This window comes from Equus asinus, chromosome 17, assembly GCF_041296235.1.
Source record: "Equus asinus isolate D_3611 breed Donkey chromosome 17, EquAss-T2T_v2, whole genome shotgun sequence".
NCBI lineage: Eukaryota > Metazoa > Chordata > Mammalia > Perissodactyla > Equidae > Equus > Equus asinus.
In genome coordinates, this window is record NC_091806.1 from 14,415,087 (window position 1) to 14,443,015 (window position 27,929).

The 27,929-nt window shown below is 36.3% G+C and overlaps 2 pseudogenes; both read right to left on the reverse strand.

The window, feature by feature from the left end:
- Positions 1 to 336: 336 nt before the first annotated feature.
- LOC139040879 (olfactory receptor 8U3-like) lies at positions 337 to 9,705 on the reverse strand (annotated as a pseudogene).
- On the reverse strand, positions 6,327 to 8,971 carry LOC139040839 (TBC domain-containing protein kinase-like protein pseudogene; annotated as a pseudogene).
- Positions 9,706 to 27,929: the final 18,224 nt, after the last annotated feature.

Consider the following 27,929-nt stretch of genomic DNA (forward strand, 5'->3'; position numbering starts at 1 on the left):
AAAACTCACTGGACAGGTAGTGATCAGAAGACTTTGAGTTGTGTTTTATCTAGTCACAATGCTGACAAGTGATGGAGACAAATTCCTCACTTCAAGTGCTCACATTCACTCAGCATATGTCTCAGCAGCTGTTTCATTCTCAGGGATTTCCTCATGAAAGGCATTTTGTAAATTTTGAGTTGTTGAATTGTAAAAGGAGAGAGCAAAAGAGAGAGAGATCTGAATCCTGTTTGACCAGGATTTCTTCTTAACAATGAAGGAAAGAGAGAATTGGGAAACACTGGTTTTATGCTAACTCTGTGTCACTTTGAAGAAATTTGGGTAGTACTGAAATCATCAACATCTGGTATCTTCTACTTCAAGCTTGTCGCGTAGATCATCTGGAAAACATGTAAAAGTTTAATAGTATGGATTTTCGGTTTTAACACTCTGGGTAATTTCCCTAACACTTCACTTTCTGCATTCAGCTGATAGGACAGAACCAACAGAGCTACCTTGACATGGAGCGTTATTTACATCAATTCTGTATGAGTTTAGTTCATTGGAGCCACTTCACACCATTATAGTTCATTGCCTCTTAATGTGTGGTTAGTAACATGAACTCTTCATTCAAACACTTTGGTGAATAATTTTAGCTTCTCCAAGTAACAACTGTTGTTGGTAAATCATTTCACATTTCTATATCTTAGTTTCCTCAGCTCCTTTCTCTTGGACTGATTGTGAGGAGTAAATAAGATAGCATTTTAAAGGCATTGCACAGTTCCTAGTGTATGGGAAGCACTTCAGAAATGTTAACTATTATACTTAATTATTAACGTTGTTATAGGATCCATGATCTCTTTTATTTGGTTCAGGTAATGTGGCAATAGCATTTTAAGAAATAGTTGGCAGCAGGATATACTTCATTTTAAAATCAACAGAATGAAAATATAAAACATAAGGAGTGATTTTTTTTGTGATCTTTAGAGCAATTTAATTATTTTATATTTCTTTTTGGATGTTTTTATGATCATGTTTTAAACTGATTCTTTTTAGGGTCTCCATTACTGCTATTAAAAGAATTATCTTTTTCTTAAAGAAAGAAGCCACTTTTTTTTACATTGAATAAAGATTACATTAATAAATTACCAATTTATTTGGTTCTATACTTTTCAAAGAAAAATAGAGCCAACCTCTATTGAATGTTTTTCTGTGTGTCAGCTGCTGAGTGAAGTACTATAAGTGGACATTCTCAGTTAATTCTTGTAACCCCTGCTGAGATAGGTGTTTAAAGAATAAAGAAATCAAAACAGTTTGTCATTCATTAACACACATGTACCTGATAACTGGAAATAACAAGAGATTTGACCTCCATCTTGTCCAACCATAAAGCTTAGTTTTTAACAACTATCTTATATTTCCAACTATACAAATTATACAACATTGGAATTAAAAGAAAACAGAACGGTGATTCACAAAATGTTTGCCAAAAACTAGATTTAAATTGAATTTTTCATAAATTAAAAAAATAACCAGAAAGGTATATGAGCGTGAGTATGGCACAGAAAATAGATACACCATGTTGCTCATATACTCTGGAAAAGAAAGTAAAGGGAAAAGTTACCACATATGGGGCAGAGGACCTTCTGCCTTTATTGCCCCTTTGTCTATCAGTGATCCTAACTTCAAATGTTTCTGAGAATCTCTAACCTCGCCCAAAACCCAGATTCATAGCTGTTTCTGCACAGTCCAATCATATTCCACTTTGGCACTTTGATGTCACGGGGTCCTGTTTGCTATTCCAGTCATATGTTGCTTAATGATGGATATACTTTGTGAGAAATACATCATTAGGTGATTTCATTGCTGTGGGAATAACATAGTGTTTACTTACACAAACCTAGACCATATAGCCTACTACACAGCTAGGCCGTATGGTACTGATCTTGTGGGACCACCATCATACATGCAGTCTGTCCCTCACTTAAATGTGGTTACGGCATACATGAGTGTATATAACTGCCTTGGTTTAGAACCTGAGGAAAGGACCTTAATACATGCACGCATGTACACACACACACACATACACATACACACACTTTTCTCATTTATAAATTGAGACTTTCTGGAGAAACAATCTCTAATTTTCTTGAACTTGTGTGATTACTTATATACTAAGATGCCAACACTCTATGCTTAATTTATTACTTACAGACCAAACTGAGCACCAACAAGAAGGCCTGAGGAAAAATAAGTCTATAAACATGTAATTACTAGTGATTCTTCTTCACAGACTATTTTCTAATATTACTTTGCTGAATCAAAATATGTAGAAAAAATATGGCCTCCTCTGAAGTAACATGTAAATAAAAAATACGATTGATAAAATATGAAGGAAATATAAGTAAGCATACAAAGAAGTGTAAATTAAATTCATCAGAGTACTAACATTCTAGATATATTACTGAAAATCTTATGCCTCTAAAACAAATGATTTTTAATTAAAGCATCTTTTCAAGGAATTTTTTCACTTTTTCTTTTTTCCTTCTTCTTCTTCTTCTTCTTTTTTTTTCTTTTTTTTGGTGAGGAAGATTGTCCCTGAACTAACATCTGTTCCCAGTCTTCTTTTATTTTATATGTGGGAAACAGCCACAGCATGGCTTGATGAGTGGTAGGTCTTCACCTAGGATCTGAACCTGTGAACCTGGAGCCACTGAAGTGGAGCATGCAAGCTCAACCACTACACCACTGGGCTGGCCCCTAAGTTCACATATTTTTAAATGATCCTTTTTTGAAGTTAAAATGGGTTAAAGACCACTTTATTTATTTAATTTGTAAATCTTGATTTTCACATATTAAACTTGAAAATGTGACATTTCTTAGCATTGATAAAAGGATTAAATGAGTTGATAACTGCTAAGTATATTGATGGCAAACAAACGATGGCAAACATTCAATAAATGTCAGCAATTCTTTTTCTTATTTTTGTCACTGCATAATATTTTAGAACTAGGTAATGGGGTCTATTCAACTAAAGCGTTTAAAAACAAGTTACACAGAAAGGGTGATGTTCTTTTTAGAAGAATTCAGTCTTCATTCAATAAGCTGAAAATAATTGAAGAGTGTCTAAATTAAAGAAAATCTGAAACAAAGTCTAAAATCTTTTAATATAAGTATGTGAAACCAATTATTTGGAATCTTATATCACTAATCAGTAGTAGATATCAAAAAAGCTTTATTTACAGGAAAAATGTCTTCAGGATTGTCTGTCACTGACAATAATGATAATAAAGCTGATATTTATCAATCCTATGTATTAGGTGCCAAGAATTATACCATGGCCCTTACATATATTTCTATCTAAATGCTTGTACACTAGTTTGTGAGATGAGCATTTCCTTATTTTACAAGTGACTAGGGCTTTGTATGCAACAAACTAGGAATAGGAAACCTCAAATTTGGGGCCAAATCTTTCTGAGATCAGTCATATTCTTCACTAATCTTGGAGACTGAAGAGGCTGGATTGTTTCCTACTTTTTTTAAAATCAGTCTCGTGATTCTATATCTAGATTAAAACAAAAATAAAGAAAACATTGTGGACACCACAGAAGGAGGGGTGAAGATACAAATATTCTATTTTGGTATATCTAGAGACAAAATGAAGAATGTTTTGACTGAGGATCTTGTGTTTCAAGAGATGAGCCCAATCACCTGCAGCAATTGCGGGAGTCCACTTTTAGAGGCTGCACAGAACTATGTGCATCTCTCCAAGAAGCTGAATGGTATGTCAATCGAACACACCTAAATTGCTTAGTTCATTTCCCTGAGAAAAGCCAAGTTTACCTTATGAAGTGACTGGTAATAGTAAGGAACTAAAATTGTGTAAAGACATTAAAACTTCAATTCAATCATTGTTTGAGCATCGCTGCTGTAAATGATTTTACAGAGCATAAAGATGCAGGGAAACCCCAGAAGAGCAGCGTTCCTCAGGTGAGGCATCAAGTTTTCTTTACCTGTAGAAAGAAAGACTGTCTATGATGCTTCTCTACATCCTGTATGTGATATGTGAGGATGTGTGTGTATTTATCCATATAAACATACGCTCAAAAGATAAAGTGTGCTGAATAGAAACACCACATTTCTCTCAAACCTGCCTTAAAAATCTGAGAATGCATTCAACTCACAAGGTTCTCAAAGCACCTCATGGCAGCACATCTGAACTTTTTACAAATTAAGTGCAGAAGAGGAAACAGTCACCTTGGATTACAAATCCCAAACTGTGCTATATATAATGACAGCTAATATCTCAATTTCCTTCCAAAATAAGGATAATAAGGTAAAATAATATGATAATACTAAATTGCTAATTTAATTACTTTTATGAAGATTCAAAATAATAAAATCATACCAAATCACTAATTTTTAAATTTCATGTCATGATCCTATAAGTGTGATTGAATAAATAGCTGACAGATAAATGACATTATAATTTAAGATTATTTCTATTTGAACAAATGTGCAGATATATTGAACTCATTCATTTAATAACACAATTTCTTATACAAATGTTTTACAATTTTATTTAAAAATTTGGTAATGACACAGTTGTCTAGATTCTCTATAACACCCTTTATTCTTAACACCCATAGTGCTAAGAAAATAAAAATTAAACACACTTAATTCACATTTAGAATTTTCATATTACTATGTGACTTTCGACAATATAGAAATAATTGGGGGCCAGAGGTAAAACCTTACACATCGATTAGGTTTGTTTGATTGTATTAAGTAGGACTACTTATTTAAGTACTTGGCAGGTAGTAGAAATCTAACCAGGCTTTGTCCTCTTACTTACACGGTTACACCTTTGAGAGACCAATGAATTAATCTTTAATTATATACAACAAACATTTATATAACAAGAACACAACACTTATTATCACAGTATATTGTTCTAAGAATTTCATAAATATTAACCTGTTTAGTCTTCAAAACAAACTGATGAATTGGGTCCTATTATTTTCCAGAATTGGAAAGAGAGTCATGTGGAGTTCAGGTCAAGGAGATAGAATTTAAATTCAGGCAGTTCCAGAGACCAGAGTTCTAGCAAAAACATGCTGCTGCCTTTGCTTGAGATACACATATGTGTGTATGAAGGTGTATTTGAACATACTTTCAGTGGTCTGTAAAGGCTGTAATGGCCTGAATGGGACTCTTTGAACTGTACTGGCTTTCCAGGATTGGCTTGAGTCCTTGGAGAGTGTTAAGGTTTTTGATGTAACAGTCACATTTTCAGACAGTTGGGAAAGAATTCCAAGAAATGTCAGCAACAGAAAGCTTGATTTATTTCCGTTCTTATATTTAATAAAGCAATTATTATTATTTTCTTAATTTTAATATCTTGAAGGTTTCACAGCCTTTACCCAAGGCTTTCTTTGAGGCATCTTTCACCTCTTTGTTCCTTAGACTAGGGATTAAGGGGTTCAACATGAGGATCATCACTGTGTAAAATATGGATGCCATCTTGTCTGTATCCAGGGAGTGGCTTTATTTGGGCCGTAGGTACATAAGGAGGAGTGTATCATAGAAAATAGTGACAGCCACCATATGGGAGCCACAGGTAGAGATGGCTTTGCATCACCCCTGGGTGGAGTGGATCCTTGGGATGGCAGCAATAGTAAAAATGTAGGAGGTAAGGACAATGGAAGAGGAGCAGATCATATCAAAACTAGCAAAGACAAAGATCAGAATTTCCTTCATGTGTGTGTCTGAGCAGGACAGAGCCAAGAGAGGGAGGTCATCACAATAGAAATTGTTGATTACATTGACGTGACAGTAAGTTAGATGGAAGGTGATAATGGGATGGGATATGGCAACCGGAAAGCTGTATATATATGCAACTATCACTAATTGAATGCAAACTCTTTTTTTTTTTTTTCACTTATAAGGAATGTATTGGGAATAGCTTTTCCCTTTTCATTATCATAGAAAGATGACTTCCACCCACCCTTAGTCCATGTTTCTGAATAATGCCTTTGTCAGGACCGTCTGTTCAGGGCAATGGAAGGCAGCTTTCCAGCGCACTGAGATTCCTCGATAGTGCTAACTCTGCCTTGCTGGCTGAGTTCCTTGGCTTTGTTGCAGAGCAGTACAAACACATGATCGAGTTTCACTGCTAAGAAAATTCTATCAGCAACACACATACAGTCAAGTCTGCTGCCTGGATAGCTGAACATTTGGGTCCTGAGCTTTAAAGAAAGCTCTTATTACAAAAGTTTAAGGGAACGTTGCCCTCTGGCGATGTCACTCTGTCTTCAAGTGGCTGTGAAGGGTGGCCAGGGCTGATGTCACTCTGTCCTTTTGACGGTCACACTCTCAGTTCTGCATATTTGAGGAGATGGGATGGTGAGGAGTCCTGTTGGCTTGATCTTATTAATGCCACAATCTAGAATACAGACTCTTGGATATTTCATCTTCACAACATGAGCTGTAAACTGTGCTGGGTGTTTTGCCACGTGTCCCACGATGACGATGATCTTCCCCTTGAAGCTCTGCAGTATGGTGGTGTGCGGACCCTGGACAAGCCCCCCGTCTGCTGTGAAAGCAGCGCTGAACGGGATGTTGATGCTGCCTGAAATGTGGCCCCTAACGAATTCTTCAGTATTCCAAATGTCCACGACCAGGAGCTTTGGTTTACTGGACTTTGTTTTCTTGGTGGGTGTTTTGAAGTGGCCTGTCACCGTGAGCTCGCACAAGTCAATCAGGTCCTCTGCTGAAATCCACAGGGATACTTCGGATTGTAGGTCATTTAATGGGATGGACTCTCTTGACAGATCTGTTTTTGGAGGTTCTGCACACTCAGTGGAGAAATAAGGAGTCGAATTTCCGGCTCCACTGCCCTCAGAAGACGGCCTTGGAGGCTGAGCATGCTGTCTGTTAGTAGCACTTTTAGGAGTCCAACAAAATAGATTGATTGATTCTCATACACAGCATTCAGTGTCAATTTCTGGTAAATCAGAAAAGAGAAGAATGCACTCACTAAAGCCATTAGCCAAAAGCCGGTCCCGTAGCTGCTGAAGAATTGCTACTGCAATACAGAATGGGAAAGAGGAATTCCCAAGTAGTAAGGTATCCCAGAGGTGGAAAATTTTGTGCAGTGGAAATACATGAGTAAACGTGATGAGAAACCAAGGGATGGCATATAGATCTGGAATAAACCCAATCTCATTGAGATGATTGCTCAGCTCCGGATCATGGAATGCAATCATCTGAGAGAACACAGCCAGATACACTTGTACTACATGTGAGTTGTCTTTCAAGAAATTATACAGGTATTTGGGGATAAAGGCAGACACACACGCATAAGCCAGGGCTTCCTTATTGAAATTTAAATATAGTTATGGAGTACAAACTGAGTCAAGACCTTTCCAATACACGAGATCAGGATGGGACAACACCCAGGCTGTTAGTACACGTCTAAACTTTGCATGACCTTCTGGTGATTATAAGAGTTCATCATACTGATGACAACGAGGAATATCCACTTCAATTTGTCTATCTGTAGGAACTGAAGTATCTTTATCAATTGCATCATACTCTGCATGAATAGCCCCCTCAACTCCCAGAAGAGCAGCCCAGGTTAAACCTCTCATTAGAGGAGGAATGTCAACTCTTGCTTCTTTCCAGATCTGATTTTTTTTTATATGGATACGCCTTTAGCAGCCTTTCAAAGAGAACGATTCTGTGAAGTTGGTACTCTGTGTCCCTCTCTCGGATGATTAAAGGGAGAGTAGCAGCTGCAGACACCTCGTTATTGCTGTTTGAATGGGGCAAATTAGACTGGTCATCTTCGAGTAACGGGTAAAATGCTTCTCCATCAACATCTTTTAATCTATTTCTTAGCTGGCATAATGACAATGTCACAGTGGTGTCATCTAATAATGAGCTTCTATCTCGACCTTGTCCAAAGCTTTCACCATCTTCAAAGAGAAAATTGGGAAGTGTGCAGACAGGTGGCTTGGACCGAATGATCTCCTTGTTGACCAGCTCTTTCTCCAAGTCACCTCCAGCTAAATATTAAAGGTAATACACTTCTTCAATAGATCTTTCCACCAGGTTATCACTGTTTATTGTGTCTTGACACAGCTGACTGATATCCTCAGGCGAAGTTAAATCAGCACATCTCAGAGAAGATGAAACAGACTGGCAGGTTTGGTAAAGGGGGTGTATAAAGGTGACATTTCACTGAATATCTTGTCCTGCATTAATTCACCTGGGGTTGGCGTGTTGGAAGTGTGAAAGGCGAGGCACCTCTTCAAAAGATCCATCACATTTTGAGAAAGCTCCTTTACAATGTCCAGACAACCATGCTCTTCAACCAGAACTATTATAGTATCATCCACACAGGCCAATGTAAGCAAAAATTTTACTCTTTCAGAAATCTCCAAGCTCTGAAATAACTTTCTTCCCATGCAAAGCTCAAATAAAATGATTCCAAGAGACCATACATCTGATTTCAGGCCAGAAGGCAATGGTTTCCCATTTGGCACATGATCAGTCGTTTTGGAAATCCCTTGTGCAATTACCTCATGCACCAAGTAGGACGGATACCCAATTGGGAAATCAACATCGACACCATGAGCTGTCATGTGATAAAGTCCAAATTTAGCCAATTTAACATGTCCCTTTCGGTCCAAAAGGACATTATGAGGAGACAGTGTCCAGTGCACTATACCATGTTGGTTCATATACTGCAAGCCCTGAAGTACCTCAAACGTTATACACAAAACCTTTGAATAGCATGCTTTCCCCTAGAAATATCCACGTACCGTCACAGTCTGGGATGGGTGATAGTCTTAAGGATTTGGAAGTGCCATAACAGTTTGATGGAATTTGGTGTAAGAGGAAGCCCGTTGCTTCCACAAACATCATGTGGCAGAGCTGAGGCAAAGAAGGTAAAGGCGCCCATTTCGGCATCCTTCAAGGGAAACATTTTTAGAGTCCTAGATCTTCCAAGATAATCTCTGAGTGTGGAGACGCAGGCGGAGGCAAAGACAACGGGCCGGGGCTCCCACACGTGCCCCAGCGCGGTCGCTGCGGCTGCCCTGACTCCTCAGGGCTCCAGGCTCCGCACTGCAGGTGCTTCCACAAAGGGGGCCGCTCCCGCGCCAGAGGTCCAGCGCGGCCCTGTGATGGCGAGCTAAGCCTGCCACGTTCCAGATCTGAAGCTGGGGGCGGGGGGGGGGGGGGCGGGGGGAGAAGGCGCGAGCCCAGCCCACTCCGCCGACAACGCCAGCCCAGAAAGCAGACTCTTTTTGACATCAATGTTGAATAATGCCAGGGACTACAGGCGGCTACACAGCGATCGTAGACCATGGAAGCTAAAAGAACACACTCAGTGATCATGAAGGTGAGAAACCAGCCCAGTTGTGCTGCACAAGCATGGAAAGGAAGAGAGTTGTGTTCCACAACAAAAGTCACCATCATTTTTGGCGTGATAGCAGAGGAGTAACAAGGGTCAACAAAGGCCAAGTGGCTGAGGAGATAGTACACAGGTGTGTGGAGTCGAGCATCAATCCTGATTAAGGTAATCAGTACAAGGTTGCCCAGCACTGTGACCACATAGAGCACTAAAAGTCCCACAAAGCATGGGGCCTGAAGCTCTGGCCGGTCTGTAATTCCCTTGAGAATGAATTCAGTGACATAAGGGGCATTAACTTCATTCATATATTCCAGTGAATTTTGCTGCAGTTGAAGAATAAAAGTGTCACTTCTCATGACCTCTGCCAGTGTTGGGGGAAAGTGATCATTGGTGTCTTATCACCTTGAATCAGGCCATCATGTGGGCAAAGAGTGCACCTTAGCTCTCTAATGACATGGCATTCTCGCCCCAGGGAAAGAAGTGTTTTACTCTCAAAATCATTCACACATTTTACCCAAAGATTTCCTTAATAAGCACTATTGTTTTGTTTCATTACATCTTTCCTAACACAAATTTTGCCTCAAATTTTACTGTGCATTGAAATCACCTGTGGAATTTTTAACATCCCAATGCCCAGGCACCTCCTGCCAATTTAATCAGAACATCTAGGTAGCACACAGGCGTCAATATTTTTAAAGCTCCCCAGGAGGTTCCAATGTACAGCCATGTTTGAGAACCAGTAATCTGAAGAACAAATTCAACGGTTAGAATGACGAGCAGTTCTCAGCCATACTTTCAAACTTACTTCTTTTTTAGTTTGCCTAACCTATGGGTAAATTAGTTGAGTACATGACTCCACTGTGCCAGTGGAATCCAAACTGGCGTGTGCCTATTTGTGTTTCTATGAAAAGACTCACCTTGCATTATGAGGACAAGATTAGTTTTAAGGAATCTAATTTTCAGTTCCTATGTTTCCATATCTGTTTCTTTCTCAAAATGACTTGCCTGAGAAGGCACCTGCGCTCTTGTTTTATTTTTGTTTATTTATTTTTGTCTTCCCTTTTCAAATCTACCCTTCTCCCAATTTACAAATGAAAATATGCCTCAATAATCTGGAATCTTATGATTCCTTGCTCCAAGCTGTAAAAGTATTCAGAGTTCTAGACAATTTGGGTGTTTAGATAATTCCTTTCATCACGACACTCTTATGTCAGTAATAAGAGAAATTTCAAATCAAGGTTAAATTTATGTTAATGATTATTCATCCACATTAGAAAAATATAGCTTATTTTAACCATTTTATGCTGAGAATACTTGTGGTTATAACTCTTAACAGAAATATTTTACTATTATAACATATAGAACATATAGAATTTTATGATTACAAGAATAAAATTCCAATCAGTGCGTGTGTGTATGTGTGTATTTGAATTTTAGAGAAATAAGGTAAAATACGAAGGTAAAATAACCAAAGAAATAGTTTCAGTAATAAAAGTATATTACTTTTGTACAGAAATACTTTGGATAGAAAAATTGTTCCATCATAGAGAAGAAGAAAATGATCATTGAGAAACCTCCTCTCTTCTATCCTCTGCTCTGTTAATCAAGATATTTCCAGATTTACTCACTTCCTAATGTTATCCAGGTCATGCCCTGTGCTTTATCAGGGTCTACATGACTTTTTGACGCCAAGCAGCCTTCATTTCAGGGCTGCACTAAGCTTGGTTTCTTTTTTTAATTTATTTTTTATTTCTTTTTTTAATTTTTTTATTTTTTGAGGAAGATTAGCCCTGAGCTAACTACTGCCAATCCTCTTCTTTTCGCTGAGGAAGACTGGCCCTGAGCTAACATCTATGCCCATCTTCCTCTATTTTATATGTGGGACAGCTACCACAGCATGGCATGACAAGCAGTGCCATATCTGCACCCAGGATCTGAACCAGCGAACCCCGGGCCACCGAGAAGCAGAAGGCATAAACTTAACCACTGCACCACCGGGCCGGCCCCAAAGCTTGGTTTCTTTACCAGAGCTTACCAACCAGCCCACAGAGGCACACTGTGTACAACCAGTGTACTCCAGGTGTGCAGACTTCTTAAGCCATCAGATACTCCTTCCCAAAATGTGCATGTGTATCCTAAAACTCATATAAACGACATAACATGACGTGAAAAAAAGTTTAGGATGATCTGTTTTGAGTCTGATTGCCTTGGAATCCTGTTTGAGGCCAAACATAGTTTCTGAGAAGCAATATTAGAGAAGTGAAATACCGATACAGTCATCCTTTGGTATCCTCCTGTGGATTGTTTCAAAGACTCCCACAGATACCAAAATCCAGGCATGCTCAAGTCTCTTGTATAAAATTGAGTAGTATTTGCATATAACCTATGCACATTCTCCCATATGCTTTCGAATTATCTGTAGATTACTTAAAATATCTAATACAATGTAAATCATTGTTATACTGTATTATTTATGGAACAATGATTAGAAAAAAGTCTGTACATGTTCACTACAGACACAACCGTCATAGGCCTTTTGATCCACAGTTAGTTGAATCCAGGGATGCAGACTTGTGGATACAGAGGGCTGGCTGTAGATTTCTGTTTTATTTCCATATTCAAAAATTACAGTGAGTATCCATTCTTTATTTAAGAGGGAAATTTTTACCTTATGTTTGTTTCCAAAGGCCAAGGATGGACTTCAAAAAACACTGTTACCAACACTTAAGAGTGGAGTCATTCTTGGTGACCCACCCTTATAAGAGAATTTTAGACAGAAAATCTCATCTGTCCTTGTATTTCTCATCCATCAGCCATAGAGTAACAACTCTCTTTTGCGGGTGTCATTGCAGGAAGGAGGGTAATTCTAGGAAATTATCTACTTACCTCAGTATGAGGTCATTTCAGGAGAGGGGGTGGGGGGAGAGAGAGAGAGTGTTTGTGAAAGGAAGAGAGAGAGAGAGGAAACTTTGGAAATTGATGAAGTAGAATTTTAAGTACAAATAGATATCCTTTAGAATGTACTAAAAAACAGAGAGTATGAAAGTAAGAAATACAGTAAGGATGTTAGAGGTGTTATCACTAAAAGCAGTTTGATTCTATTTAATACCACAGCTTACCAAGGGTAGAGATTTCTAGTGGGATGTCAGGTTATAGGTGGAAGGTTGGCCATTCATTCCATATATAAACTTCCCATGACTCACCTGCTTGGCAATGATCTTGGCTCCCAGTGAGCTCATTCTGAAGTTGTTTGGGTGATATATTAGTTCTAGATCCCTTTGGATCTTAACTTGAAACTGTAGAGATATGTGAAAGCTGTAATTTTTCCTTTCATGTTTCTTTCAAAGTAAGATGAGCTGCACAAATTATATTGCAGATTAAAAAATATCTTTTAATTATCTACTTTCCTGAAGGAATTGTACTTCAGCTGTACCAATCAGACATTTTAAATGAGGGCAAAGGTAGGCTATACTACTGGAAACAACAGAAAAAGACCATAAACCTTTGTTGAATTGAATAAGAACTCAAGTTTTCTGAAAGGATAAGACCAGCCGTTAAATTCTGAGTTACTTACTTTTGAGAACTTGGTCAATGTCCATATTCTTTTAAACCTCAATTGTAAAATCAAGTAAAAATGGTACATTTTTATGTTTTTTGCAAGTATTGAATAAATTAATGTACGTAAAGTACTTAGTAACTCTATGGTAAGAGGTAAGTGTTCAAAAGCCAGTTGCTTAAAAAGTAAGACAAATTAGAACTATAAATAAAATCAAGATACTCAAAAAAACTACCTGAAAAAAACAGAACTGCTCCTATAACAGTTTCAGATTCTAACTTGGTGAATCTACACAAGAAGGGAAATGTGTTATTAATAATGGTGAAATCCATTTTGTTTACAAATTTCAAACTAGAAAACTATTTTTAAATCTAACATATAGAAAGTAGATATGTGTGTGTGTAAAACACAACTCATAGCAAAAGCCAAAATTCTTGAAAAAGTTGTCTACCATTTCCAATTTCTCATGATCTTTTGCCTTTTCCAATGCAGTTTTTTCTTCCACCATGGGACCCAGTCCTTCCGAGCTTCTCTGGCTATCATATTATTGATAAATACAATGAACAACTTTGAAGTTTTAATTGGGTTTCCTCTGAAATTTGAAAATGTTGTACATTGTCTCACTCAATGTCATTTGTGATATCATACTTTATTTTTGTTTCAGTTTTCAATTGTAGTAAGAACACTTAACATGAGACTACCCTCTTAACCAAATTTTAAGTGCACAATCTAGTATCGTTAACTATAAACAAAGTGCCATACAGTAGATCTGTAGAACTCATTCATCTAGTATAACTGACCCTTCTATCCATTAAACAATAACTGTCAATCATCCCTCCTCCCAGTCATTGGCAACCACCATTCCACTGTATTTCTTTGAGTTTGACTATTTTAGATACCTCATGTAGGTGAAATAGTGCAACATTTGTCCTTCTGTGACTGGCTTATTTCACTTAGCATAATGTCCTCCAGGTTCATCCATGTTGTCACATATGTCAGGATTTCCTCCTTTTTTAAATCTGAGTGATATTCCATTATAGGTATGTACCACGTTTTCTTTATCCATTCATTCATTGATATTTAGGTTGTTTTCATATCTTGGCTATTGTGAATAATGCTGCAATGAACACAAGAATGCAAATATCTCTTCTAGATGCTGATTTTAATTATTTTGGGTATGTACCTACAGGTGGGAGTGCTGAATTACATGCTGGTTCTATTTTTAATTTGTTGAGGAACCTCTATACTATTTTCCTTAGCAGCCACACCATTTTATATTCCCACCAAACATGTACAAGTGTTCCAATTTCTCCACATGCTTGCCACCACGCATCTCCTCTTTTTGCTTGAGGAAGATTATTCCTGAGCTAACATCTGTGCCAATCCTCCTCAACTTTGTATGTGGGACGCTGCCACAGCATGACTTGATGAGCGATGTGTAGGCCTCTGCCTGGGGTGATCTGAATGTGCCCAGGATCTGAACCCATGAATCCCGGACCGACAAAGCAGAGTGCATGAACTTGTCCACTATGCAACTGGGATGGCCCCATGTTGCTTCTGCTTTTGACGTCATATCCAAGAAATCATTGCCAAGCTCAATGTTATGAAGATTGTGTTTTCTTCTCGGAGTTTTATAGTTTCAGGTCTTACACTTAAGTCTTTAATTCACTTTGATTTGACTTCTGTGTATGGTATAAGATAAGGGTTTGGTTTCATGCTTCTACATGTGGATAACTTTGGCCATTTGGGCTCTTTTGTAGTTCCATATAAATTTTAGGATTGTAAAAATTTCATTGGGATTTTTAAAAGGGATCACATTTTCTTTGTTTTTCTTTGACCTCACTGATTTCAGTTCCAATCTCTGCTTTTCTTTTTATTGGTTTTTAGTTCCTTACCCTATTCTGGATCCTTTTTTCTAGGCCCACGACTTCAATAACCCATGAATCTCAAATTTATTTCTCAAATTAGATACAATAGTTCGTAGCATTGTGCATGATCTGACCCAGGTTTTCCTCTCTAGCCCTGCTCTTTCTAATCCACTTTTTTTTCGAACTACACTAGCTTTATGTCAATTCTTCTTATAAGTTTCCTCCTGCCACAAAACTTGGTAAATGGTTTCTTCTTTCTTAAATGATGCCCCTACTTCCCACCCAATTTGCCACTCTTACTTGAGAATTCAAACTAAGTATCATTTTCTAAGGGATGTTTTGCTGAAACTTGGACTATGTTGGGTTCTTCTATATATTCTAATCATTTTTTAAAAAAAAATTAATGATATATGTATATAGATACATATATAAACATATATGTATTTGTCTATCTATCCAAGGCTATATTCCTATTATTACGACAAATAGCACTAGTATCCAAGATTTTTGTTACAGGTACTAAAGGAGACACCATAATAATATATTTTTGAGAATATTAGAATTAAGCTAATTAAATATATGTATATATAGAGAGAGAGAAAGTGAAGAGAGGAGAGTAGTTAAGAGTATCCATTTTACAGTTGCACTTTGAATCTCCATTTTAGCTAACACATTTATCAGCTGTGACTTATAACAAATTATTTAGATGCTCTGATCCTCTCTTATTTGATCTGTGGGAAAATTTTCCTACGTCATAGTATTTTATAAGGAATAATAATATAATGTACGTAGACATTTTAGTACCTTGCCTGGCATGTAATAGGTACCCAAAAAATTTTAGTCACTGTTATTATTATTGCTATCTTTCTACTTGTAATCATTACAGCATCATCAGTCCAAAGTTTGAAAAGTAATTTAATATCCATTATAGGTTTACTCCTCAAAATTGCCCTATGCTGTAAGTAGTGTTTTCATGTCTTAATTGAGGCTCAGAGTCTATGATCTTCCCAAGAGTACATGGGTAGATAGCAGAAAAGTCTGAGCACAAGCCTATATCTGGCTCCAAATCTTGTCTCCCCACTACACTATCTTGTCTCCCAAAGGGAGATACTTCAAGGTAGAGGAGATAGGCATCCCTAAGGAATCAGATAATGATCTCAACACACTCAAACTAAACTGCATATTCATTAATCTCAGGAAACTTTGTGTTTGTTGACATTGACATCAGTTAATATGTCCCCATGATAAAAATGAGAAATCAGTAATTTTAATAAGGCCCTTTGAAATTGATTATCAAATAAACCCACTTTTAGCAATGACAGCGGGGAATTCTGTTGGCAATGAAAAGTTTGGTAACAAGACCCAGAGAGACAGTTTCATCTTCAACATTTAGGCAAACTCTGACTTCAGTTTCCTTTTATTTAATGACCAGCAATTATTTGATTAAAATCAACAGATGAAGAATGGTAGCTACAGAAAATAACTTTTTTCTTAATTTTCCCAGATACTCTGAACTTTTGCAGCCTGACTAGAAATGGAAAGTCTAACCTAAGTGCTTTCATACTACATAGTAGGAACAAGCAATAGGTGCTTGGTAACTTCTAAATTCTGTGGTGAGACACTGTATATTAAACAGTACCAAATAATTTGGAAATATAGTCACAGAATAAAATTTTTCAAATTCAGTGTCTAATACTGTTTTCACAATTAAGGTTTTTGAAATATGCTATACCAGAAGGCCATGTTAGATGCATTAAAGAATACTAATGGATCTTTAATCCTTCCCTTAATAAAGAAATCCGAAAGAGTCAGCAAAGTCCTATTTAATGAAAATAAGATAGAAATATCAAATGTAAAGTATACATACTAGCAATATAAGAATGGCATATGACATGTGTGCACAGTTTGGATGTAGGTGATCGTCAGTGCGTTGCAACCATTAGACAAAGTATTGGTTTCAGTATACCTTCAGAATATGGATTATTAACTGAACTATGATAAAATACTTATAAACTATGGTTTGATTGTTTACTAGAAATAGGATAGGCCACAAAAAATCTCATCACAATCCAAACTTTATATTAAAAGTTATCAAATTAAGTCACTCCAGGAAAAATAAATTAAATAAACTTGCTTGAAAGAATAAATCAAATTTACAGTTTAAAAGTATCAGATAAATAATTGCATATGCATGTGTGTTTAAATAGAAATGTAAGTACTACAAACAAGAGCATATGTAGGGGGCTATTCATGCATAGCCATTAATACCTTTGTAGTTAAACAAGAGAGGTTGAAGCTAGTGACAATAGGAATTAAGAATCAGAAATTGAGTAAAGAAAAAAAACCTAAAGTAAATTCAGCTAGCAATTCAAAATAAAAGGAAAAATAACTCAATAGAAGTCTCTTTTTCAAGTTGCTTTATCTGTAGTTCCTGACATATACAGAGGACTCATAAATTATTGTAATAATAAATGAATAGTTCAGAAAGTTTTTGGCAATTTGAGTCTCAATAGTGCCAGGATTCTTATTTTAAAATGATGTTTCCTCATTCACGTACATTTATTTAATCCTTAATAAAATGGAATAATTAATCTGGCCATTGTTAGCATTCTGACCTCAATTATCTTAATCTCTATCTCCTGCATTCCCATCCTTCTATCCACACTGACTTCAAATAGTCCAGGGCATGCCACCCTTAGGTGTTTGTATTTGTTCTCTATCATGAAATACATTTTCTTAGATTTCTTTACGGCCCATTCTTTTACCCCTGGACACTTTCACATTGGTGAAGTGTGAGAACACTGGAGCCAGATGATAAGGGACCAAATTCTGTCTTTGCCATTACTTGCCATCACAATACTTGGTCACATCCTGTGTCTTGTTTTAATCATCTTTAAAAGAACAATAGTAATCGTAACTGCTTCAAGTGCTGCCCTGAGGATTAAAGGAGTTAAAATGTCTAAAGATCTAGAATTTTTTTCTCAGTATCAGGAATTTTGGACTTTAGTCTGGGTGAAATGTCAATCATTGCAAGATTCTGTGCCAGAGACTGAGATACCCTAATTTACTGTTTAAAAGAATTACTCTGTGTTAAAAATCAACTGAAGAGGGAAAAGGCGGAGACAGTGAACCTAGTGAAAGGATGCTGGATAAGACCACAGAGTAGCATTTTAATTGATAAGAAGTAGTTTGTTGAAGATAGCACAAACCAGAATTTCTAGCAGACTGGGTGTGGAATATGAGCAAGAGGAGTCAAGGGTTACTCTGAGGATTCTGCCTGGAGCAACCATAGGGTTTCCATGTTCTGAGATAAGAAGTGTTTGAGAAGAGCAGGCTTGATTTGGGGAGGGGCAGGGAATTAGGAACTCAGTTTTGGACACTAAATCTAAGATGCTTATTGCACATCCAAGTAAAGATGTCAAGTAGGATGTTGAATATGGGAGTCTAGAATTCAGAGGAGTATACTGGGTTGAAGAGCTGCTTTGGCCATCATTGGCATATGAACAGTTTTAAATGGTATAAAACTGAATGAAATTAACAAATAAAGGAAGATGTATAGATATAACTAGACAAAATGACAAAAAACTGAGCTTGTGGCTCTCTTATGTTTAGAGGTCAAGGCAGAGAGGAGGAACCAGCAATAAAACTGAGAAGGAACATCTAGGAGGAAAACCAGGAGTGTGAGAATCCAAGTGAAGAAAGTTAATCAAGGAATGATAACTCTGCAAATATTGCTGATTGGTTAAATAATGTGACCTTGGTAAGGGGACTTTCAGTAGAAAAAAAGAGGTGAAAGGCTGACTGGAATGATTTCTAGAGAAGTGAGAGGACATGAATTGGAGGCAACAAGTTAACATAAACAACTTTACAAGAAACAATTCTAGAAAAAGACACTTTAGCAATAAGCAAAAAGCTTTAAACTACGCACATTCTCTTATTCAACATTTCTTTTAATATTTTACCCTAACAATACTGGATCATTCTAAACAAATGTTGAATAATAGAATTTGTTGTAACATTGTTTTACTAATTTGAAAAAAAATCACAAAATTTTAAAATAAGAACTGTTACAGGTGTATTAGAAGGCATACTTTGTGAAGAATATTAAATAGTGTGTAAAATCCTGATACATTGCTGGTGAAAAAATGGAAAGTATAAGCAGAAAATTTTCATATAGTCTATGAACCCAATTTAATAAAATGCATAAAAATATGAAGGAAAAAAGAGAAAAAAAAGAGCAATTACTTCTAGTTGATGATTTGTATATGTATTTTAATACTTTTCTCTATATAAAATTTTATAAACAGTATATATACACTTTATTTATATTCTAGAAAAATTTATTTTCTCACAAAAGTAAGGATATATAAAAATGCCCTGGACCTATCAAGGTTTCTAAAACTTCAAATATTTTATGATATATAGAAGCTAGTTGATTTTATTGATTTATTTTAGTAAATTAGGTGATATTTCTAAAGTCTAAGTTAATTGTAAATTAATAAGAAAGAGATGGAGTACATAATTAACAATATCAGGGCAATTAGCTATTTGGACAAACAAATAGCTTAGATATTTGCCTCAGGTCACACAACAGATTCTGGCCATGTAATTTTAGAAAGATAAATGTTAACACTTTAGGATGTAGATAAAGAGGATTTGCTACTGTTTTCATGTCTACACTTAGCAAATAAAAAATAAAGAGGTTTGTCTGCTTTAAAATGTATAACTTCTAGGTATAAAACACACTGTCAGGAAATAGTAAAACAAAAGATTCTATCAAATTCCCTCTGACTAAGAAGGTCAAGAGAAAAAGGACAAATGTAAACAAGAGGTGACAATATATTAGACAAGTTTGAGATATTTGAAATTTTTGCCATTTGTTTTTGCTTTGTTTTGTTTATACAAATTAAATTGGACATTCATAACGAAGGACTAGAGTTTTCATGGTGAGATCATTCTATTTAAAATATGGCCTAATACTACTTCTGTTTGTATAGGGTAATCTTTTTCTAATTGAAACTTTCTAATCACAGTTGCACTCCAGAGGGTCAGTGACCCTGAGGCTGTCATGTCTGGGGAACATTAGGAATTAACTCTCTAAGGAATATGGACTTCACTATATAAAGGGCTATATCATACATTCACATACACTCACTATCCCAGAGAGTCATTGAAAATGACTCTATGGAAATATTCAGATTTTTTTCCACAACCAGATAGGTTAACAGGTAAGGTTGATCATTTCCATAGCACTCCTCTCCCAAATAATCCATAATTTCCCCCATTAAAAAGAAAGTGGGTGGAGCCAGACCCAGTTGCCTAGTGGTTATCTTCATCATGCTCCACTTCAGTGGCTGGGGATTGGTTCCCATCCATGGGCTTACACCACTCTGTTAGCAGCCATGATGTGCTGGTGACTCACATACTAAAAATAAAAATAGAGGAAGATTGGCACACAGTTAGCTCATGGAGAATCTTCCTCAGCAAAAAAATAAAAAAGAAAAGAAAAGAAAATAGATGACCCTCTCTAACTCTGCTCCAACTGAAGCTCATGTCTACACTTAAGAATGAAATAACCTTCTCAAAATAAAGAAATCTCTTTCAACTGAGCCCGAAGACTTCGGCTTCCTTCAGAAGGAGAAGACACATTTTATCTGTTGATAAAACTTGAGAAGCCAATTCCTTTGGAAGAAGAGCATTTGTGTCTGTGAGAGTTGCCTTTCTCTTAGGAGAAAAACTTGATGGTTCAAAAAATGTGTATCAAAGAGACATTCTTAAGTGAAAGTAACATACAAAAATGGGAGCTTGTCTTTTCAAAATTTGAAATTGATGAGGATGTGTGGGAGTTCTATGTTTTTTCTTTTATTATTGATATACAGAGAAGGAAAATCAGTCTGTTTCCAGTGTATAAGCCAAAAAAACACAAAAAACAAAAAAAACTCAATACAAACACTTCCACTAAGTATTTCTAAAACACCCAAGATGATATTTAACATGGAGGACCAAAAGTGGGACCAGACTCAATATGTCTGCAAGTGAGCAAACTCTGCCTGAAGCAATATTTCCTCGTTTCTTCCTTCATTATATTCCCAGAATAGTGAGTTATGGTACAAATAGCTGTGTTAAGATGCCAGTTCAGGAAGACAAGGCAGTTCAAACACCCCTCTCACAAGGTAGGCTTTGACTCCACTCAGAGAAAAGCAAACGGATAAGGAAGAAAATAGTTTCCATGTCAGATTTTATGTACACATATATATGTACATATGTGTGTGTTTTCATATATGCATATATGTATATGTACTATGTTATGTATGTGTATTTGCATATCTGTGTGTATATATTTGTTTTGATTTGGGGGAACAATTAGGTACAAGTTATAGTATTAAGCTGTCAGTACAAGGAGAAGAGAAAATTAAAAGGGCAGACTTTCTGACTCCTCACACCAAACTGTTAAAAAAAGAAAAATTTCCCTTTAGGCAATATGTTTGAGGAGGAAAAGGAATTATTCTTTCTATTTGACACATTTTATTTTTTTTATTTTGATATGCTGGGAGTTTCTTATTCTCTACTTTCTTCCCAAAATTATAGTTAGCTTTTTCAGTTTCAAAAATGGCTAGGGGTACATAATGCCCAGTAACACCATTGCAGGTTGAACATCATAGGACAGAGTATTACTTCCAGAAAATTCTTTCTCTTGTCAAAGAGATTCTACCTTTTGAAGACAGGACGTATACTATTGTTTCACTGAAATTTTACCAGAGATTATAGAAAACACTCTTGATTATAGATGCTGGAAGTAATTAAAATACACCACTATTGAACACTTTAATATAGAGAACTATACCTTTAAAATATCTATATTCTAGCCCTACTATGAGTGCATTTTTTTAATTTTTAGAAAGCAGTATTTGAAAATAAATTAATTACATATGAATTCAAAATTTGCCTGATTCACAAGTGGAAACATTTAATGGCCTCCTTTTTTCTCCCTATTGAATATCCTGCTTAGCTGTAAATTTAGCCTGATACATATTTGTTAAACTACAGTAAAAATATCTATTCAAAAAGACGTAAAATTAGTACACTCAAGTTTTGCTTCACCAAGAAGAAAATAAGGGAGCTGGAAATAAAAATTTTTCTTTTCCTTATCAAGTATAATTTTAGATGATGTAAATATAAAATATTAAATATCTTTACAAACAAAAAAAGATTTTTTGTTTGTTTTTTTATTTTTACTATGCAGCTTTCAGTTGATTTATTTTTATTGTCCCTCAACTTTTGTCCTTGTAAATGTGTAAACAGCTAGAGAGGAGAGTTTGAAAGGGGATGTATTTGTTTGTTCTGATATTCTACTTCAATGAACAATAGTTTTTCAAGCTAAAGCACACAAAAGTTGGTGTCTGATGACAATTCCTGAGTCCCAGTAATTTCTGTCTCACTCTATCTTGTCTTTTTTCAGCATCTGAGGAACTGGAATAGATGACTGAAAGTAATAGCACGAGGGTGATGGAATTCCTTCTTTTGGGCTTTTCAGTCCATAGAGAGATTCAGATCATTCTCTTTGTGATCATTTTGGTGGTATACACTCTAAATTTGGTAGAGAATTTGGGAATGATTTCATTAATCCGATTGGATTCTTGGATTCACACACCCATGTACTTTTTCCTAAGTAATCTGGCGTTTGTAGACCTATTTTACTCCTCATCAACAGCCTCCAAGTTCCTGGAGATCCTCCTGGCCAAGCGCAGGTCTATGTCTTTCTATGCATGTGCAACACAGCTGGGCTTTTTCCTGAACTTCTTGATATGAGAGATGTTCCTTCTTGCAATAATGGCTTATGATCGCTTCTCTATGTGGTGATCATGCCCCAAAAGCTGTGTATACAGCTCGTTCTTATACACCTGTTCTGTTGCTTTGCTCCACACAGTAGTTACTTCCCAACTGGTCTATTGCGGTCCCAATATCATCAGTCATTTCTATTGTGATGACATCCTGTTGATGACCCTTGGCTGCTCAGATATCAGCATCAAAGAAATTTTGATTTTCATCTTTGCTGGATTCAACATGATCAGCATTTTGGCCACTGTCCATATTTCTTTCTTTTGTGGCTGAAACTTTGAGAATCCAATCTACAGAAGGGAGTTGCAAAGCTTTCTCAACTTGTGCCTCTCATCTGACAGCTGTGACTATATTCTATGGGACTCTGATCTTCATTTATCTGCAGCCAAAATCAAACCATTCCCTCCGCACAGACAAAAGCGACTCTGTGTTCTACACAATAGTCATTCCCATGTTGAACCCCATGATCTACAGTTTGAGGCACCAAGAGATAAAAAGTGCCTTGATGGAAGCCATGGAAAAATATAACCTGCCTCTAACAAACTTTAAGTGTCTTGGAACAATGCCTGTTTTGGAACAATTCCACACATAGATATGTTGTTTTTATAATCTTTTGATGGAGTAAATTCATTTTTACCATTCTTTATATGAGTAAAGTTATTTTGTACATAAGTTCTATTTTTCATATAGTCTACAATAAGATGAAATGTTTGAAGGGGTAAAATTTAAATTCTTAACAAATTGCTGCTGTTTGAGTATGTGACACTGATAGCTTTGACCTGGATAGTTCCTATCCAACTGATAATAAGATTTATCTGCTCCTTTCAAAAGTGTTTCTGTTTTGTGAATTAGTGGAGGACAGAGAAGGAGTCAAGGAAGGTGATGAAATAACTTTCTTGTCCATCCTCCTGTCATTTTATGCTATAGCCTGCTCCTCAACTGTACCCTGTCTATTAACCTTCATTCCTCACTCCTCCTCTGATCACCACTATATTCATTAGTGATGACTCCCTGAAATTGCATTATTATTATGTCCTTTAAAATGTTATTTTTCACTATGCAGATCTGAGAGACAGGATTAGTTTTTGGAAAGCCATATTCCCTTTTATTACCCTATCAAAGCGAAAAAGCAAACTTATCCTTAAATTCCCTTAGCAAAGCTATGCTCTATAATGGTCCTTTGAAGTTTTGGTGATATGAAGAAATTACAGTGGACTTGGAGACAGGAAGGTATAGCCTAGAACCAAGTGATAGATATGGTTGCTGTTAGATTCCAAGAATGTAGCTCAATGTTGGGTGATTATAAAGCAACATAATCTAAAACCCACTTAAACCTTCAACTGTGATGTAAAATCTTTGTTTTTTTCACTTATAAATTCAAATGTTCAACGTATACCCTGTGCTTGATATTGTGTGCCATCCGTAGACAGCAAAAACAAACACATTCTCTTCCTGATAGTGCTTAATAGTCTGGTAGAAGGGGCATATATCCATCAAATAATTACAAAAATAATTGTTTAATGTCAATATGAGTTAGTGAGACTCAGAGAGAGCTAAAGTGTCAAAGAAGGGTGATTAAGACAGCTAATGTGCAAACAAGGCAAAAATTCCAGTAGCATGAGCTAGTAGCCACAAGTACCTTGTGGAGTCCTCCAAGTGTAGGAGAATTCCATCAGGCCCTTAGGAGAACAAGGGCACATGTGGAGTAAGGCAGTACTAATTTGGAAAAGAAATGTCTTAAGCCTGTTAAAAATAAATAAGGGACAAATTGTCAATCTTGATCCTTTTCCTTGTGAAGTCCACCAGACTCTAGTGTAAATATCACTTCTGCCTCATCGGTCTGCCAAGGTGTCATGAAATGCTTAAGTGTGGCTTGTATACAGAGTTTAGGCTTTCAATCTGACATACTTAGTTCCTGGGATACTGCAGGATGAATTTATCTTCTACAATTTTTCACTCCTAGTGTCTAATATGACCCCTATAATTACTCTGAATGATGGTGGAAAAATGAGTGAACGAGTCAGCAGGCAAACCAAATGAACACAATTTAGACTGTTTTCCTGCTTACAATGACCCTTCCCCTCTGAGAATCTCCCTCCTCACAGAGGGGGAATGTGACATCCATTGTTGCACTAGTGGCTCTATCCCTAAAAGCACAGTACACTGGAGTGGTTACATGACTGAGGACCAGCCAATCAGATGTCTTTCAAGGGAATTTGAACTTGTAATCTTGTAATTCTAGTGAGTCTCAACTGATCACTTAATCTTAGGTCAAGTGCATTCTGGAGCTGAGTTTTCCATTGTAGACTTCCCTGTGCACTGAGAAACAGAAAGCTGGTCTGTAGAGAAAGAAAAATAAATTTACACGGGAGAAATCCACTTTGACTCAAAAAACGAAAGAGTGTAGCTATCTTTGTTTCTAGTGTCCAAGACCCAAGTACTGATCTTGTGAAGCCTGGTTGCATTTCCTGCTCTTGAGTCTTGTAACATACCACCGTGATTTTATTGAAAAATAAAAACAAAAATACAATCTTGACATTTATTTTTATTAAGCCATTTTGAGTGGTTTATGTGGGTTTTTTAAAATAATTTTTTGAATAACTGTTAGTTCACAACCTCAGGAGTTTCCCCAGTGAAATCTGAAACTGAGCTCCCTACAAAGAGTGCAACGAGAAACCAAAGAAAGAGACAGACCACTCCAGATTGGTAGGTAGCAGCTTTAATAAGCAAGGGAACTTACATATGAGGCTTGTCTTGGGTGACTGCAAGATGAGGAGATATCCACACCAATCCACCAGAATCTTAAATGTTTATACAGAAGCCTTAACTAGGTTCAGTCACATACCATACAGATGGTCTCAACGACATCTTACTCTCTCAAGGCTATGTCCTTGGAGCAGTTCCCACTGTGGGAATGGTGAGTGGAACATACAATCCAGGACAGTGGAGCAGGTGAGGAGCCTCTTATTTCCCAGGTCCAACTGGAGGGTCAACTGGCAGTCTCATCCTCTGGATGACCTCCTCTAAAAATGAGGCAAGTAGATGGTGAATGGATTCTAAAATCAATGTAGTGATCAATGTATTGAATTATAAGTCTGTGTTACTATGACCTATGCACTGTAATAGGTATCAGAATGGATCTAGAGACCCAGGAAATGCATTTTGTTCATTTGACAAGCAAGTCATAAACAATAAACAATGAACAAATATGAACAAAGTGAACAATGGACAAAAAGAACTTTATTATCAAATGAACAAAATGAAGCCATGCTGTTGGTACATGCCAGGGTTACTATAAGCCCTTTCTTATCATGAGCTGACTCCCTCTTTTTATTCTGTCATTCCTGATTTCATCTTACCAAAAGGCTCACAATTCAAACCCAGGTATGACCAGTGATCAACATCTGTCTGCATTCAAGCTATGGTACCTCAGTGAAATAGAAAGAAGCTAGCTCTTGGAATCTTATGATCTTGAGTTCAAACCTAAGCTTTATCACTCCCAGCTAAGTGACATTAGATAATGTCTCTGTCTTCTTCTTCAAAACCACCTGTGAGTGGTGGGAAAAAGATGAAAAGTTGCTTTGACATCATTCATTTCTGGGTGAGTGGTACTCATAAAGCTCAGGAGCTCAAAGTTGGTTCTATTCTAGATTTTTAGTTCCTAGAACAATGCAGGAAGCACATTGGATATCTGTGTTCTCTCCAAATCCATTTGAATATTATATGACTAATATTAACCAATAGTATAACAACAGAGACTTTACAACAGATGTACTGAATTTTCAGTCTCACTTGAATCAATTTAATAGTCTTGGATAACTGCAGAAATTATTGAACTCTAAAAAAATGAAAGTAGGGTATCTATAAACCCCATGGGAAGTAGTGCCTGATAGGCAATTGTATCCCAAGAGTTTTCTGGTTTCCGCATTTATAAACATATACAGAATTGTATATATATATATATATATATATATACAATTGTATATTATATATGTGTGTGTATATATACACAATTATATATAATATATACATATATTGTACTATATAATGTGTATACTCTAACTATATATGCACATATATGATAGGTAGAGAGTGTATTTGTGTAAAATTGTGGTGACTTTGTCACAGGGTTGTGTTTTCTGTCTTTTAGTTATTGTTATGCTTTATGATTGCTCCTGCATTGGCATATCACATTTATTATTTGGTTAGCATATTTTTCTTAAATTGACTCACACTTTATTTAAATAAATTTGAAAGCTAAACTTTATATAACCACTGCAAATGATAAAAATGTGTCAATTACCATAAATAGAAAATAACAAAAATATAAAAACTCAATCATTTCAATTAATTAAATGTCTGTGTACTATATAAAATTACACCATGTATAGCATTTTGGGAAATACTGGCAAAAGAAATTACTGTATAGAAGTAAATCAGAAGCCTGTGCTAACCAGGTTAGCTGAAGTCATTCAAATTACTTTTGTATGGATTTCATGGTTAAGTTTAGATTTTAGGTTTATGTGAAGACATCAATATTGACATATTGAACTATGTATTTCAAAAATTATTTTTATATCTGCCTCATTCTACCCCAACACCACCATTAAGGCAACAATGAGCTGTTTTAAGTGGATACAAATGGTATAAATTCTGGAGAGAATGCAAAGTGTTACAAATATGACTTTCCCGCTCTTAAGCTGATTTCTTTTTTGTGGGAGCAGGCACCATAGCAGAGAAACTAATCTTGGAAGTCATGATTGTCAAGTGCCAAGGGCACAAACTCGAGAAAGGAGAACATCTTTGTTGCTGTTTTTTTGGTTTTGCTTGTTTCATAATTCCAAATCATAACATTAAATATGTAAGAGAAGAGCACAGAGGTTATATGATAAACTGAAAAGTAGGAAAGAACTCAGAATGATAAAAGAACCATTTCCCTGACCACAAGTAGTAAAGTCTCAACCTGAGATTGGCAGGCAGTATGAGTAGGGTTTAAAGTTATTGAATCTTTGAAAAGGAATCTTGCACCCCCCCTTCTGGGGAGCATACCAGAATCAGGTGAGATTGTTGCAAAACCACACAGCTCCCAAAAGAACATTCAGATAAGTTTGAAAAAGAGGAAGGATGATAGCTTACCTTCTCAGGGTATAGCCCTGGAGACTAACAAAAAGCCTCATAGGAACACCAGAGTTCCAACAAAACGGTAATGTATTAGCTTTATCAACCTGCCTTAACAGAGTACTGCAAAGCAGATGGCTTAAAACAA